Source organism: Urocitellus parryii, chromosome 9, assembly GCF_045843805.1.
Source record: "Urocitellus parryii isolate mUroPar1 chromosome 9, mUroPar1.hap1, whole genome shotgun sequence".
NCBI lineage: Eukaryota > Metazoa > Chordata > Mammalia > Rodentia > Sciuridae > Urocitellus > Urocitellus parryii.
In genome coordinates, this window is record NC_135539.1 from 134,918,413 (window position 1) to 134,934,295 (window position 15,883).

Here is a 15,883-nt window from a genome sequence, read left to right on the forward strand (position 1 = left end):
AATTCATCTTTTTTGACCCTATTACTAGAGATTATTCCATGATTCTCCAAAAGACAGTGGCTAGTTTCCTTTAATCACCCAACTTGGATTTTTTAATTCCATAAGGAAAATAGATTTATTCCTTATTAGATAAATAACACAAGCTTATTGGAAAAACTCCTTCCTCCATACATGTAGAGCCTTCCTCATTTAACACTCCCACCAGATTGGTACATTTGTCCCAGTTGATGAACCTACATCGACACATGATTATTACTCAACATCCACAATTTATCTTGAGGCTCACTTTTTTTTTTTTTTAAGAGTGAAAGGAGTAGGATTTATTCAAGAATAGAAACAGAACTCTCACAGGGAGAGGGGACCCAAGAGGTTGCCCCAGGGCTCATTCTTTATGTTGATATCTTTGTTTGGTGACTTCAAGCTCTTCTTGAAATAATTACTTTATTACCTGTAAAAAATTAGAACTTTATTTTATTTGTGTCAAGTATGTCTTTCTTTGAAAGTTCAGAAGGTATCCCTTAGTCAATTTTAGTAATTTAATCAATATTTAGTAAACTTCATCATTTCATATACTTTAATTACTTCCTTCTAAATTTCCATTCTTTCAGTATTGAAAATTCCCAGTCTTTCCCAGTCTTTTGAAACTACCATGCTACAGCTTCTTTAGTGTCCTCCTTGAGTTTGCTTTTACTTTCTGTCTTTCTTTTTCCTAGCACCATAGATTGAACCCAGAGGTGCTTAACCACAGAGTCACATAGCCAGCCCTTTTTAATTTTTGAGACAGGGCCTTGCTAAATTGTTGAGACTGGCAGCCTCAGTCTCCCAGATCTTTCAGATTACAGGCATGCACCACTGTGCCCAGCTTCCATGATTTTCTTGATTGTCTCTATATTTGTAGACAATTATGTTTTCTTTAAGGTTCAGATGGTTGGGTGGTTAGATGCACAATGGTACAGTAATAAGGTTAGATTTTGGGGTGGTTTTATTTTTTGTGTATGTGTGTAATTTTACAATATTGATTAGCTTTGGGATCCTTTAAGAAAACACTGAGCTAGTCCACAGTCACTCCAAGACCTCTTTATAGTATTATAAATTATATTTCAAAGGCCAGTTATGCTATGGGTATCATTTCCCCAAGGTCTATCTCCTTCAACTTTTATACATTGAGGTTCATTTTTTAATTGGCTGACCCAACTTTTGAGATTTTTCCTTTTTCCTTTTTTTCTTCTTTTATTCTGATCAGATTGATACATTTTTATAAAGAATTTTGTGGGATGGGGGTTACTGAGGATTGAACTGGGCACTTAACCACAGAACTACATCTCCCCCAGCCCTCTTTATTTTTTTGAGACAAGATCTTACTGTTACTTAGGGCCTCCCTAAGTTGCTTAGGCTGATCTTGAACTTGCAATTCTCCTGCCTCAGCCTCCAGAATTGCTGGGATTATAGGCATGCACCACCATACCTGGTTTACACAGAAATTTCAAAGTAATTTATAAACCAAATTTTCCCCTGTGTTTTATGTCCACATTGTACAATATTGGATGACACTCAGACCCAACTCACTTTTTGTTTTCTATTTCTAATATTTTTTCTTATCTAGGGAAAAGCAATTTTCATAGCTTCTCCTGCAGATGTCTTTCAATGACTTTTGGAAAAACAAGTTTTTATCTGCAATTCTCCCTTTCCCAGACTTGTTTATTTTAGGACATTGTTTCCATCCCACATACCACTGTCCTAATTCAGGTTATCCTTACTTCTCACCTGTAATTGTAGGTATGACTGCATCCTAACAAATACCCACACTTCTACTTTTTCTTTTGCAACCAGACTGGTATTCCTAGAATAAAACTATAATTATTACCCTACTCTGATTTGGGTTCTAAAATTTTTTAAAAAGATTTAAAATATTGTGCAAGTATATGTTTTCACTTAAATCTTCTATTACCCCCATACTCAAAGCCAGTCAAAATGAGACTACCATGCCATGATTTCTCAGTTCTGCCTTAAAAAATTCTACTTCCTTGTCTGCAGTTTACTTTTAGCCTCACATCTCTACCTGTAGAAATCAAATTCACCTAAAGACCTATTTTTATCACCACTTCTTTCTCAAAAACCTTATATTCCCACTTAACCCAGCTAAGTGGAACCTACCTGGCAGGAGAACAAACCAAAAAGACTGGCTTCAGCATCTCTGCCTGAATTTAATTATATTTGGTTGTGTAGCAGTTTATATCCCAGGGTATTGTTGAAAACAATAGCACAATTAGTAGAAAGTAATTTAAAGTCTAACAACTGGGTCTGGTACCACAGAGGTATGCAGCTTAGCAGAGAGGCTGGGGGAGAGACAGGCTGAGAGCTCTGCTAAAGTCACTGCCAGGACAGTTCTCCTCTAAGGAGTGACCCAAAAAGTTTCACACTGGAGGGGAATAGACTATTAAAATAGTTCACACTAAATAACAATAAAAACAAGCCAGGGAGTTGGGTGTGGTGATGCATACCTGTCAGCCCAGCCACTTGGAAGGCTGTGTGAGGCAGGAGGATTGAAAGTTCAAGGCCAGCCTCAGTCTCTTAGTGAGACCCTGTCTCAAAAATAAAAAGAGCTGAGAATGTAGCTTGGTGGTAGAGCATTCCCCCACTTCTGGGCAAGGGGGCCAAGGAGAAGGGGAAAAGGAATCAGTGTTCAGAGTTGTTACTGGATTAAATATCTATTTTTCAACAAAGAATTATGAGACTTAGAAAGAATAGGAAAGCATGACTCTCATTCAAGAGGAAGAAAAATCAGGCAGCAGAGTCTCCTGTGAGAGGGCCCAGAAGTCAGATTTAACAGATGAATCCTTCAAACAGCCATTATAAATATGTTTTTAAAAACTAATGGAAACTGTGCTTTTAAAAAGCAAAAGAAGGGGCTGGAGATGTGGCTCAGCGGTAGCGCGCTCGCCTGGCATGCGTGCGGCCCGGGTTCGATCCTCAGCACCACATACCAACAAAGATGTTGTGTCCGCCGAGAACTAAAAAAATAAATATAAAAAATTCTCTCTCTCTCTCTCTCTCTCTCTCCTCTCTCACTCTCTCTTAAAAAAAAAAAAAAAAAAAAAAAAAAAAAAAAAAGCAAAAGAAGTGTTGGGTGTGATGGCGCACTCCTGTAATCCCAGCAGCTAGGGAGGCTGAGGCAGAAGGATGGCGAGTTCAAAGCCAGCCTCAGCAACAGCGAGGCAGTAAGGAACTCAGTGAGACTCTGTCTCTAGATAAAATACAAAATAGGGCTGGGGATGTGGCTCAGTAGTTGAGTGCCCCTGAGTTTAATCCCCAGTATCAAAAAAAAAAAAGAAAAGAAAAAGAAACGGGGCTGTGATGCAGTTCAGTGATAGAACTAGCACTTGGTTCAAATCCCAGCACTGAAAAAAAGAAAAAATTAGAAGAAGCTGTGATAGCTATGATGTTAGTATCTCCTCAATTAGAGAATATTACTAAAAAGAAAATATTTTTAAAGTGCTAAATGGAAAGTCAATATTAAAAAGTGCAACTGAAAAATTCACTGCAGGGCCTCAGTGGGAGATTTTAACTGGCAGCAGAAAGAATTAGCTAACTTGTAGATAAAATAATAGAAATTATGCAATATAAAGAATAAAGAGAAAAAAATGAAGAAAAATGAAACCTCAGAGAAATGACAACATTAAGTGCACCAACATACAAATAATGGGAGTATCAAAATGAGAAGAGAGAGAAAAAGGAACAGGAAAAGAATTTTTTTTTCATTGCTGAGGATTGAACCCAGGGTCTTGTACATGCTAGCAAGTGCTCTACTGTACCATATCTCCAGTTCAGAAAAAGTATTTATTTAAAAAAAAAAGTTGCTGGAAATTTCCAGATTTGTTGAGAAACATGAACCTAAATATCCAAGAAACTCAACTCCAAGGAGGTTAAACTCAAAGAAATCCACACCTACAATATCATAGTAAAAATATTGGAAGCATGTAAGACAAAGAGAAAATCTTGAGAGGAACAATTTATCAGGAACTCCTTCAAGATTATTAGCTAATACCTCATCCGAGACAATAGAGGCAAGAAAGCAGTAAAATGAGGTACCAAGGTGGGGGAAAACTGTCAACCAAGTATTACAGTCAGAAAAGCTCTTTCAAATATGAAGACAAGGGCTGGGGCTGGAGCTCAGCAGTAGCACACTTGCTTGGCATGTGTGAGGCACTGAGTTGGATTCTCAGCACCACATATAAATTAATAAAATAAAGGTCTATCAACAACTAAAACAAATTTTAAAATATGAAGACAAACTAAAAACATTCTCAGGTAAACAAAAACTGAAAGAATTTAATGCTAGCAGACTTCCTTACAAAAGGGGCAGACTGTGGCAGTGCATACCTGTAATGTCAGGAACTCAGGAGGCTGAGACAAGAGGATCACAAGTTTGAGGACAGTCTGAGAAACTTAGTGAGACCCAATCTCAAAATAATAAAGGAAATGGGCTGGGAATGGAGCCCAGGGGTAAAGTGCCCCCTGGTTCAATCCCCAGTACAAAACAAAACAAAACAAACAAACAAAAAAAAAGTCATACAAAAAGCAATCAACCATAAAAAAGTAAAAGTAGCTATTTTGTATCAGACAAAATAGACTTTATGGCAAAAAAATATAAAATTGATACAATTGCTTTACAAATAGCCTTGCAGTTAAACCTAGAGTTACCATAAAATTCAGTAATCCTACTCCTAGTTATTACCCAAGAGAGCTGAAAATATGAGGCCATACTTATTCATAATAGCAAAATGTGGAACCAACCCAAATGTCCATCAACTAAAGAATAGGTAAAATATGGTACATCTATACAATGAAACATTATTCACCCATAAAAAGAAGTGACGACACACTCTAACCTGGATGGACCTTGAAAACATGCTAAATAAAAAAAGGCTATGGGGCTGGGGCTGGGGCTGGGGCTGGGACTCAGTAGTAGAGCACTCGCCTACTACATGTGAGGCACCAGGTTCAGTCCTCAGCACCACATAAAAATAAAATAAAGGTAGTGTCTACCTACAACTAAAAAAATACATTAAAATAAAAGACTATCACAACAGACCACCTGTGGTATGGTTTCACTTATCTGAGACATCCCAAATAGGTAAATCTACAGAGACAGACAGTAGATTGCAATTGCCTAGAGTTGGGACGACTGCAGGGACATCAAGAGTGACTGCACATAGATACAGGGTTCGTTTTGGGGTCATGAAAATGTTCTAAAGTGATTGTTGTGGTTACACAACCTTGTGACTATACTAAAGAAATTATTTTTGAACTGTATTCTTAAAGTAGGTGCATCATATGCTTTGTGAATTATATCTAAATAAATTTGTTTAAAAGATAGAAAAAGCCTCTTAAATGATGATAAAGTCCTGAATGGTAGTTACTTTTTTTGGGGGGAGGGGTGATTACTGGGGATTGAACTCAGGGGCACTAGACACTGAGCCACATCATCCCCAGCCCTATTTTGTATTTTATTTAGACACAGAGTCTCACTGAGTTGCTTAGCATCTCGCTTTTGCTGAGGCTTTGAACTACAATCCTCCCACCTCAGCCTCCGGAGCTTCTGGGAATATAGGTGTGCTCCATGGAGCCTGGACGGTGGTTGCCTTTTGCAGGTTTTGAGCTGGAAGTACTGGCATGAGGAAGCCTGTGAGTGTAGCTCAGTGGTAGGGAGCATGCTCAGTGGTAGGGAGCATGCTTAGCAGGTACAGAGCCCCGGGTTCAATTCATACTGCCAAAAAATAAAAATAAATATTCAGTGTCCCACTCTAAGTGGTGATTACATGACTATATGCACATGTAAAAGTTCTTCCAACTTAAGATTTGTGTGCTTTACTATATTTAAGACTTTGAACAAAAAGAAAAATATTTTTAAATGTCAGCTTTACTTAAAAATAATTTTATTTAAAAATAATATTAGTTAATTAAAATTTTATTCTTTTGTTAGCTTTTAATAGATAAGAATATTTTAAGGTAGGTGCAGTGAAACACACCTGCAATCCTAGTGACTCAGAAGACAGAGGCAGGAGGATCACATGTTCAAGGCCAGTCTGGGCAACTTGAGGGAGCTCCTGTGTCAAAATAAAAAATAAAAAGGGCTGGGGTGTGTCTCAATGGTAGAGCACACCTGGATTCCATAGCCACTACCACATACAAACAAAAGATTATTTTTAAAAGATATGAAAATAATATTTTTTTTACTTTTTTTTTGGGGGGGGGGTACCAGGGATTGAACTCTGGACCACTCAACCACTGAGCCACATCCCCAGCCCTATTTTGTATTTTATTTAGAGACAGGGTCTCACTGAATTGCTTAGTGCCTCATTTTTGTGGAGGATGGCTTTGAACTTGAGATCCTCCTGCCCTAGCCTCCTAAATCAGTGGGATTACAGGTGTGCACCACCATGCCTGGCTTATTTTACATTTTTGATATCAACATTCTTTTTTCTTTTTTTGAGATTGACATTCTTAATAAAAAATATAACATATTCAGGTTTGTACACTTTAAGTTTTATTACATTTTTCATACTAATCCTTTAGATGATTGCTTTAGATAGAAGATAAATAAAAGCTTTCATGATAACCTAATTAATGACTGTTGTTGAAATGATGGCAAAATAAGTTATATAATAAATACATGTCGATATATGCATTACATGTTTTAATCTTATTCCTCATCCAAACATCACTGAATCTTTAGCCAAAACATGCCATAATATTTGAATTCTGTCATTTTTAACATTTCACTTCTCTTTCCATCATATAAAAAACCATATATATATATATATTTGGTTGTTGTAAGATCAGGCAGTGGTGACCAAAAGGAGGCAAATTTAAGAAGACTACTGAATGAAGCTTTATTGAGATTTCGCTCCTGGGCAGAACTCTCAGACCAGCAGAGTGGGAAGAAGGTTTGAGGAGAAGCGAGTGACCAGACTGGAATTTTTATTGGGCTTAGGGCAGGAAAGGAGGGCTTGGAACAGGAAAATAGGTTTTTAGAGTCCCTTGTCCTACTAGAGTTGGTGGGGCGGGGGGAGCTGGCTAAGCTCCAGGATTGGCCAGGAGATCCCTGGTAGAGCACACCTGGATTCCATAGCCACTACCACATACACACACAAAAAACCGATGATTGACAGGCAGTTCTGTCAGTGCCTGAGAGGTGTTTCTTTTGAGGGAGAGTTGCTTGGTGCTTTGTTCCTTAGTCACCTCCATTGACCTGACAGTTGTTATGAAGGATTATTTGTTGAGTTATGTAGGTATATTTTTAGAGTGTCATTAACTTGATTTTAACTTTTAAAGATTTAATTGCATGTGGGTCTCAATTTGTCCTCATCTCTTAATCTCAAAAATGTTACATACAGCATGTGTGCTTTGCCTTATGTTCCAGTTATTTATATACTTTCTGACCTCCCTCGACTTTATCTTCCCACACACCTATGCACAAACACACTCACCATCCTGTAAAGCTCCTTAAATGCAAATATTATCTTATCCCTTCCTGGTTCCACTGTGTGGTGTCCAGCACAGTGATGGTAGGCACTCAATAAACAGGTTTTTAATGTCAGAGATCACATACACGGGAAGGGGGAGGGACGCCTCAAGACCCAGCAAGCAGGAGTGACAGGTGTTGAAACTCTAGTCTCTTGTCCTCAGGACACAGAAAGCAAATGCAATAGCGAACCCATTCACCCAGTCTGCTCCATCAGTGAGTGTCCTTTGACACAATGAGCAATTTATATAGGTGAGAGACTCACTGACTCTGGGTTGGCTGGTATGTGGTAACAAGACATACATCTTCCTGCTATGATTTTTAGAGTGAGAGGTGAGGAGACATTAAACTTCAGGGATATTATAAGTTCCTTTTTGCAATATTCTAACAGTCCACCTTCCAATGCCACTAGCATCTAAGTGTTGAAACTACCAGTAAAAATTCAAGTAACAATTCTGTTGATTTTAGCAATATAAGGAATAGCCGCCATCTGTTAGAAATTTGACTAAAATTCCCTACTAAGTTGCTGGGGCTAAATAATTCTAAGTAACGAAAATAATTTTTCCTTTTTCTAAATAACAAAAATAATTTTAAGTGGCAAGCAATTTCATCAAATCAATTGATTAATTCAAGTTAATCAATTCCATTAATTTGATTGATTGGATTAGATTGACAAATTCCAGCTATGAACTGGAAATAGTTCCCTCATAGGCTATAGCATTTCGAGAACAGGATGGATCAACATTCGTATTGTCCTCAATTTCGGATCAAAGCAAACTTGCACAAACCTAAGAAGATCGTCTCCCTTTTGTGACAACACAGAATGTAGGCTGAAATCATGCTAGTTCCAGGCAAGAAACAGTGGCCTTATCAAAGCAATTTTATGACTTGAAAAGTTTGTGGTAGAGATAAGGGCAGGAACAATATCATGGAGTAAGAAGAAACAGGATGTGTTCAGGAGATACTGAGTCATCAAGTAGGTCAGAAAACCCAAGGCTTCTCAACAGTTTCTGTCAACATGTCGCTTAGAGAAAGAATAAAACTGAATGCTCACTCCAGAATTCAGGCATTTGGCCCCATCCCTCACTCAATCTTTGAAGTCTCATGTTTTATCTTTAAAATGAATGTAAACTTTGCCTCCTACTCTGTCATATCAATAGTACTATATGAAAATAATGTTTTCCAGGCCTGGGGAGGTAGCTCAGTGGTACAGTGCTTGCCAGCAAAACTGAGGGCATGGGTTCAATCCCAGTACCTCAAGAAAAATAATAAAATAAATAAGATTATTTTATATCATTAGAGGACTTTTCTATTTTTGGTTAGTAGACTTTGGTTAGTAGGTTTCTAGCACATTCCTCTACTCTCAGTGACCCAAGTGGATGGGTTTAATCCCCAGTACCAAAAATAAAATAAAATAAAATAAATAGGTTTCTGCTGGTTTTATTCATTCATAAATATGACTGAGTCTTTCATATAAGCACTTGTTTTTCATATTTGAGAAATTATAAATATGAGAGTACATATAACATATACATGTTTCTAAAATTAATAATTAACTGACCACTAAATAACTGCCACTCAACCTAACAAATAGAATATCTTAGAACTTTAAGCTCCCAGTATACCCTCCCCCAGATTGCTGCTTGGGCCTATTCTCCCTTCCTAAAATCAATGTCTCAAAATTCCTTTGAGCAATCATTTCTTTGTTTTTCTCTATAGTTTATTTATCTCAAAGGTAAATCTTCCTAAACTATACATCATAAAGTAGTATAAATATCTTCACTTATTTGTGACCTCTATATTATTTATATGAGTGTATATATTATATGTGCCTTTTGAGCTGCACATTGCTTTTGTGATTTATCCACATCAATATGTGTGTAGCTGAAGATCATTCATTTTTATTTGTGAACAATATTCTTTTGTATTTGTCCATTCCAATTTTGCTGGACATTTTGGTTGTTTTGCTATTTGTAGTTACAAAGTGTTGTGTCTGCAGGTGCACATAGGAAAGAATTTCCCTAGGGCAAATACCTGCTGTGAAATTACAGTCAAATAGTATTTAAATCTTGCTGGGCAAGGTGGCGCACTCCTGAAATCCCAGTAGCTCAGGAGGCTGAGGCAGGAGGATCACAAATTCAAAGGCAGCCTCAGCAATTTAGCAAGGTGCTAAGCAACTCAGTGAGACCCTGCCTCTAAATAAAATGTAAAACAGGGCTGGGGATGTGGCATAGTGAGAAAGTGCCCCTGAGTTCCATCCCTGGTACCCCTCCCCCAAAAAGGTATATAAATCTTCAATTTTAATACACAATTCTTGTGGCAGATCATATTTTCTAAAGACGGTTACTGTGCTAACTTTCCATTACTATAACAAAATACTTGAGATAATCAACTTAATAAAGGAAAAGATTTATTTGGCCTTGAGTTTCATAGGTTTGTGCCCACTGTTGCTTGGCTGTATATCTTTGGGTCTGTAACAGCACAATACCCTGTGGCAGGAGTGCATGGTAGTGAAGAACTGTTTACCTTCTGGCAGCTGGAAAGCAAAAAGAGAAAAACAGGAATCGGTCAAAGTCCCAATATCCTTAAGGACACACCCTCAATGACCTAACTTATTTCCACCTGTCATCGTACTACTTCCCAATAGTCACAGGCTGGGGAAAAACCTTTAACACATGGTCCTTGGGGGCATTTCAGATATAAGCTATAGCACCATAAAAATGTCTTCCATCCCATGTATACTTTTTATAAGATGACTTTGCCACACCTTCCATTAGGAGGTAGAGTCTATACACCTTTTTTTCTTCTAACTGGGTAGACTTTGCAACTGTTACAACCGAGAGAGTATGGCAGAAGGCATTTCATGTGACTTACAAATGTTCCTTCATAAAGGGTCATGCAGGTCTACTTTGTTAACCCAAATACTTGTTCCTAAAACCTTCAGCTCCTGGGGGCTGGGGTTGTGGCTCAGTGGTAGAGTGCTTGCCTAGCATACATGAGGCACTGGGTTTGATTCTCAGCACCACATATAAATAAATAAATAAACAAACAAATAAATAAATAAATAAAGGTATTGTGTGTCCATCTACAACAAAACAAAACTTCAGGTGTCTCGTAAGCACTCTGACCACCCTGAGACCAGAAGGCCACGTGATGTGAGCTCTATCAACCCATGTGAAGAGATCATCAGGAGGGTCCCTGAGACAACATGAAGAGAGACTTTAGCCAGTCCCCAGCTGCCCCAGCTCCAAATGTTCAACTGAAAAAGGAGAAGTGATTACAGAGCTGTTTAAGTTTTTTCCAACTTGCTGTCCCACAGAAAGTATCAGACACTGTTTTAAGTTGTTAAAATAAGTTTGGGGTAGTTTGTAGCCAGGCAGAGAACTCCAGAACAGTAAATACCAAAACGTTTCCCTAAGTGGTTGTAAGGGAGACCTAACTAGCAGTGAAGTACCTGTAGAGATGTCCCTTAACACCTTCACACATGTGACAGGAAATATGAGCATGGTTTTAGTTTGAATCTCCCTGATTTTCATGTATTTAGTGATTATCAACTCCACAATTAGTTGTACTTGGTCAGAAGGGTAGGTTACTGAAAGACCAGAGAAAGTGCCCAGAGATGGCGTTGAAGGCATATGATTTATTGGGGAAATATTTATTGGATCAGTGACTGCTCCAAGGAGAGTTCAGTGGCTCCACAGGCTGAACCAGTAGGGCCTTGTCCCTCAAAGCATGCTCCAGAGAAAAGCACCTTCATTCCTAATAGCTCTTTGTTCAGCGGTGGCTCTCTGACCACAAGTGACACGTATCCTCTGCACAGTGCCCTCAGTTCTGCCCCAGTCACCACTGAGAGTGGAGTTTTATATATTAAGCTTCAAGATCAGTGACATGATCTTGCTTAGTTTGCTTACTTTGCTTATAAGACCACTATCCCAAGCAGCAAGTGCCCTGGGGTAAGAAAGCAGCTTTCTACAGATAACACTTACTGGAGCTGAAGTGGCACCCCCTTTCTCCATAGAAAATCCCTCTTCACCATGGCTGATTTTAGGACTGTCAGCAAAAGAGTCTCCGTGAAAGAGTCCAATGTAGATCAACTTCCTATTCTCATGTTGCCCTATTTTACTTGGCCACTGGCCAGGAAGGTACCAGCACTCCGGGTGCTGGACACCCCTTACTAGTTTTTCACAAATATATCCAGTATAGTACTTTGTAGAAATGTGCAAACAAGGCCTCTGGCCTTGAGCTGGGCTTCACAGAGATGTCTACATTTTTAAGATATGTTACAAATGGGCTCCATGGTAACAGCTGGCAGGGGGAGGAAAAAAAGGGGAGAAGAAGCTCTCCCCTCTCAGGTGTTGTCCTTGAAGAGTTAACATGCCCAAAACAGTGAAAGAAAAAGCTACTTTTATGTGAACTTCTGCAGACTGTGAACTTCTGAGCCCCTCCCCTTACATGGTATAAAACTCTGAAACTCCCTGAACTCGGGGTTCAGGGGATTGATTGATTACAGCAAAAGCTGTACCCTCTGAACCTGGCTGCAGCCAAATAAAACTGTTTCCTGCTATCTTTGGTGCCTTGCCTCCTTTGTCCCTACAACAGAGCTAGCTCCCATGTGCAAAAGACAAAGCCAGTGTCCTTCAAGATATGTATCTGGACATTCCAACCCAGGCTTGCTGTCAGTGTTCCCTTATTTTTGGTACCGGGGATTGAACTCAGGGGCACATAACCATTGAGCCATATCCCCAACCATTTTTTGTATTTTATTTAGAATCTTGCTAAGTTGCTTAGGGCTTCACTAAGTTGCTCAGGCTGGCTTTGAACTTGTGATCCTTCTACCTCATCCTCATGAAGCTGCTGGAATTACAGGTATTGTTACCATGCCCAGCTTGGTTAGCTTTTTGATCACACAAAGAGGACATTCAGGGACATGATGTTTTACTGTTCCCCTTTTCTTTAAGAGAACATGGTGACCCATTGTGTTTTTTCTTGCACATGGTGAAATATTATAGCTACGTCTTCTTGGTTGTTGCTTACCCTCTGCTCTCTTAATAGTGCATTTTGATGATTAGAATATGCAGCAATACTTTTTTATTATTTGAGCTTTCTTATATTGAGAAATCTTCCCATAAATATGTCCAATTATTGTGTGTAAACCAAAAAATGTTTAAGCTGGATGTGGTAGTGCACACCTGTAATTCCAGTGATTAGGGAGCCTGAGGTAGGAGGATCACAAGTTTGAGGTCAGCCTCAGCAACTTAGCAAGGCCCTGTCTCAAAATAAAAAATAAAAATAAAAAGGACTGGGGATGTTGCTCAGTGATTAAACATTCCTGGGTTCAATCTCTGGTGGAAAAAAAAAAAGTAAGAGATAAAACTATCAGTGGAGAGAAATTATTGGCCTATATTTTTGTGACCTTGCAGTCAGTGATGCTTCCTTGTATATCATACCTCTACATATAACTTCTAACTCATGACACCAAAAGTACAAGTAACAATAGGAAAAAATAGATAAAACGGTATTTGTTAAAAGGTTTTCATATCCATAACTCTTAATTCAATAATAGGAATACAATAACCCAATTTTTAAATGGACTAAGGACTTGCATAGACATTTCTCTGAGGACAATGTATCAATAGCCAATGAACACATGAAAACTGATTAGCATCATTAAACATTAGGAAAAAAGCAACTCAAAACCACAAGATATAATTTCATGCCCACAAGAATATCTATAATAAAAAGATGAATAATAGCAAGTGCAGGTGAGGATGTAGATAAATTGGAACCCTCCTACATTATTGCCCTGAATGAAAAATGATGTAGCCCCTTGGAAAACAATTTGACAGTTCCTCAAAAAGTTAAACATAGAGTTACTATGGGTATGCTCATATTCTTTGGTATTTTTCTGAGGTCCAGATTTAAAGTATATTCCTTCAGAAAGTATTTGAATTTACTCTGCCAGGTGGAGCAGTAGCAACTACCAAGACCACTTGAAACTGAATTTTGACCTGGGGGTATAGTTTCAGTGGTAGGGCACTTGACTTGCAGGGGCAAGGCTATGGGTTTGATCCCCAGCACCAGAACCACAACTAAACAAACAAATAAATAGGTAAATGAATAATTTTTAAAATTAGTTAAATTCTCACCCAGAATCTTTTTTTTGAATTGAGGATTAAACCCAGAGGCTTTTTTTTTCTCCACTGAACTCTCTCCAGCTTTTTTATTTTTTATTTTGAGCCAGGGTCTCACTAAGTTGCTTAGGGCCTTGCTAAATTGCTGAGGCTGGCCTCAAACTCGAATCCTACTGCCTCCTGAGTTGCTGGGATTACAGGCATGCACTACCACACTCAGTTTTACCGGGAACCTTATGTTGATTTTGCTTTGCTTTTCGCATGGTTAGGAACTTTCACAAAAAAACATATTTCTCCCCCAACAAAGCTTAGATTGAAATGGACAAGGATGCCTGATGAATCCTTCGCATGGTGTTTTGTCCTATTTTACTTGCTGAATTGGTATTTTTTGGGAAGTTCCCAGATCCATGTAGGGATTTCCATCTCATCTTTCCCCATAGGGCCAATTCTTATTTTCTCCCCTGTTCTCTGCATTAGGCAGAATTCAAGCTTTAGGACTCCCATGTAGACAGATGTCACCAGAACAAATATCAACACCTGAGGGCATTGCTGGTTTCAAGTTTTCCTACCAATTCGGCCAGACATTTTATAGCTCCGTGTTGTTAAAACTGTTCATTTTTTTTTTTTTTTAATTTGGTAGGTCATTAGGCTGAGATGGCTCACAGCATCTTGGATTGCTGCATGAGTAAACTCAAGTTTACCCAACCACCCACTAACCTCTAACTAGTGACTGTCCACTTTAGCCAACCAAATATATTTTCTTTGTCTTGCTTTCACAAACACTTTATGAAAGTCTTTCCTCTCACCTCCCTTGGTAGAGCAGTAAACCCCTCTCAGACTGGTGCTACCCAATTCCTGAATTGCTGAATGGTCAAATAAACTTATTAAAATTTTGGCACTGGGCACAGTGGTGCACGCCTGTAATCCCAGCGGCTCCAGAGGCTGAGACAGGAGAATCTTGAGTTTAAAGCCAGCCTCAGCAATGGCGAAGCATTAAGCAACTCAGTGAGATCCTGTCTCTAAATTAAAAAAAAAAAAAAGAAAGAAAGAAAGAAAAATAAAAATAAAAAAACACCAAGTAGGGTTGGGCAATGTGGCTCGGTGGCCAAGTCCCCAAGTACCCCTGAGTTCAATCCACGGTATCAAAAAAAATTTTTTTTACATGTCTAAGTTTATCTTTTAAGAGTTTGTATGTATTGGGCTGGGGATATAGCTCAGTTGGTAGAGTGCTTGCCTCACATGCACAAGGCCCTGGGTTCAATCCCCAGCATCTCACACACACACACACACACACACACACACACACACACAAAGAGTCTGTATGTATTTGTGTGTGCATGTAGTGCATGTAGTGCATGTGGTGTGTGTGTGTGTGTGTGTGTGTGTGTGTGTGTGTGTTTCAGCACTCTTAGGTGTTCCATGATGCCAGAAAGAGTTCTCTGAACACCTAATTTGTCATAATGCCTGAAACAAAAATCTGACAAAGCACATTAGTTGCAAAAAGTTTACATGCCCCATCCATGACTATTCAAAATAATCTTTAAATAAACATTCATCTCTGGGAAAATATACCATGCTCATCTGATGACTTCTTTTATCCCCTGAACATGCTTGCATCACTCATAGTTTAAGTAACACAGTGGAGTGAGAGATTAGATTAAAAAGGTAAATTGAAGTCACATTTAAAACAGTCTTCAGTGCAAAAGTAAAAATATAGAATATTTAGATTGCCTAAGTTTTACTTTTGTGATTCAGTGGATTGAAATTCCATGCCCAACATACTTCCAATTGGCAATAGTTATTTTTCCTCAAATGGATTATTTCCTTCAATCTTTTGAGTGATTCCTATATGCCTGCCACTGGTGATAGTGTATGGGATAAAAGAAATAATGAAAGGCACTTTTCTCTCCATAAGCAATTTATAAACAACTCTTGGAGACCCTTCTTGTATGAAAGTGTCAACTATGTAAAGCAGAATATGGTAAGTGACAAATAAATGGTGAAAGGTCAGAGAGCTAAAGAAGTTCAAATTAGGGAATGGTACCTCCATCTTGGAGTGTAGGTAGGGTGGGCAACTGTCCTGGCGTGCATTTGCTGGGGACTGAGAGGCTTTTAGGGATGTAGAACCTTCAATGAGAAAACCAGGATCCCTGCAGACAAATCAGAACAGCTGGTCACCTAGCAAAGGCAGGGATATAAGAAGAGTCAGAGAAGGCTTCATCCAGGA

The 15,883-nt window shown here is 38.7% G+C and overlaps 1 non-coding gene across 1 annotated transcript; it reads left to right on the plus strand.

Annotated features, from left to right (window-relative positions):
* The first annotated feature begins 14,859 nt into the window (after nucleotides 1–14,859).
* Trnav-cac (transfer RNA valine (anticodon CAC)) lies at nucleotides 14,860–14,933 on the plus strand. The gene has a single exon. It is a non-coding gene; the product is annotated as a tRNA-Val (tRNA).
* The last annotated feature ends 950 nt before the right edge of the window (nucleotides 14,934–15,883 follow it).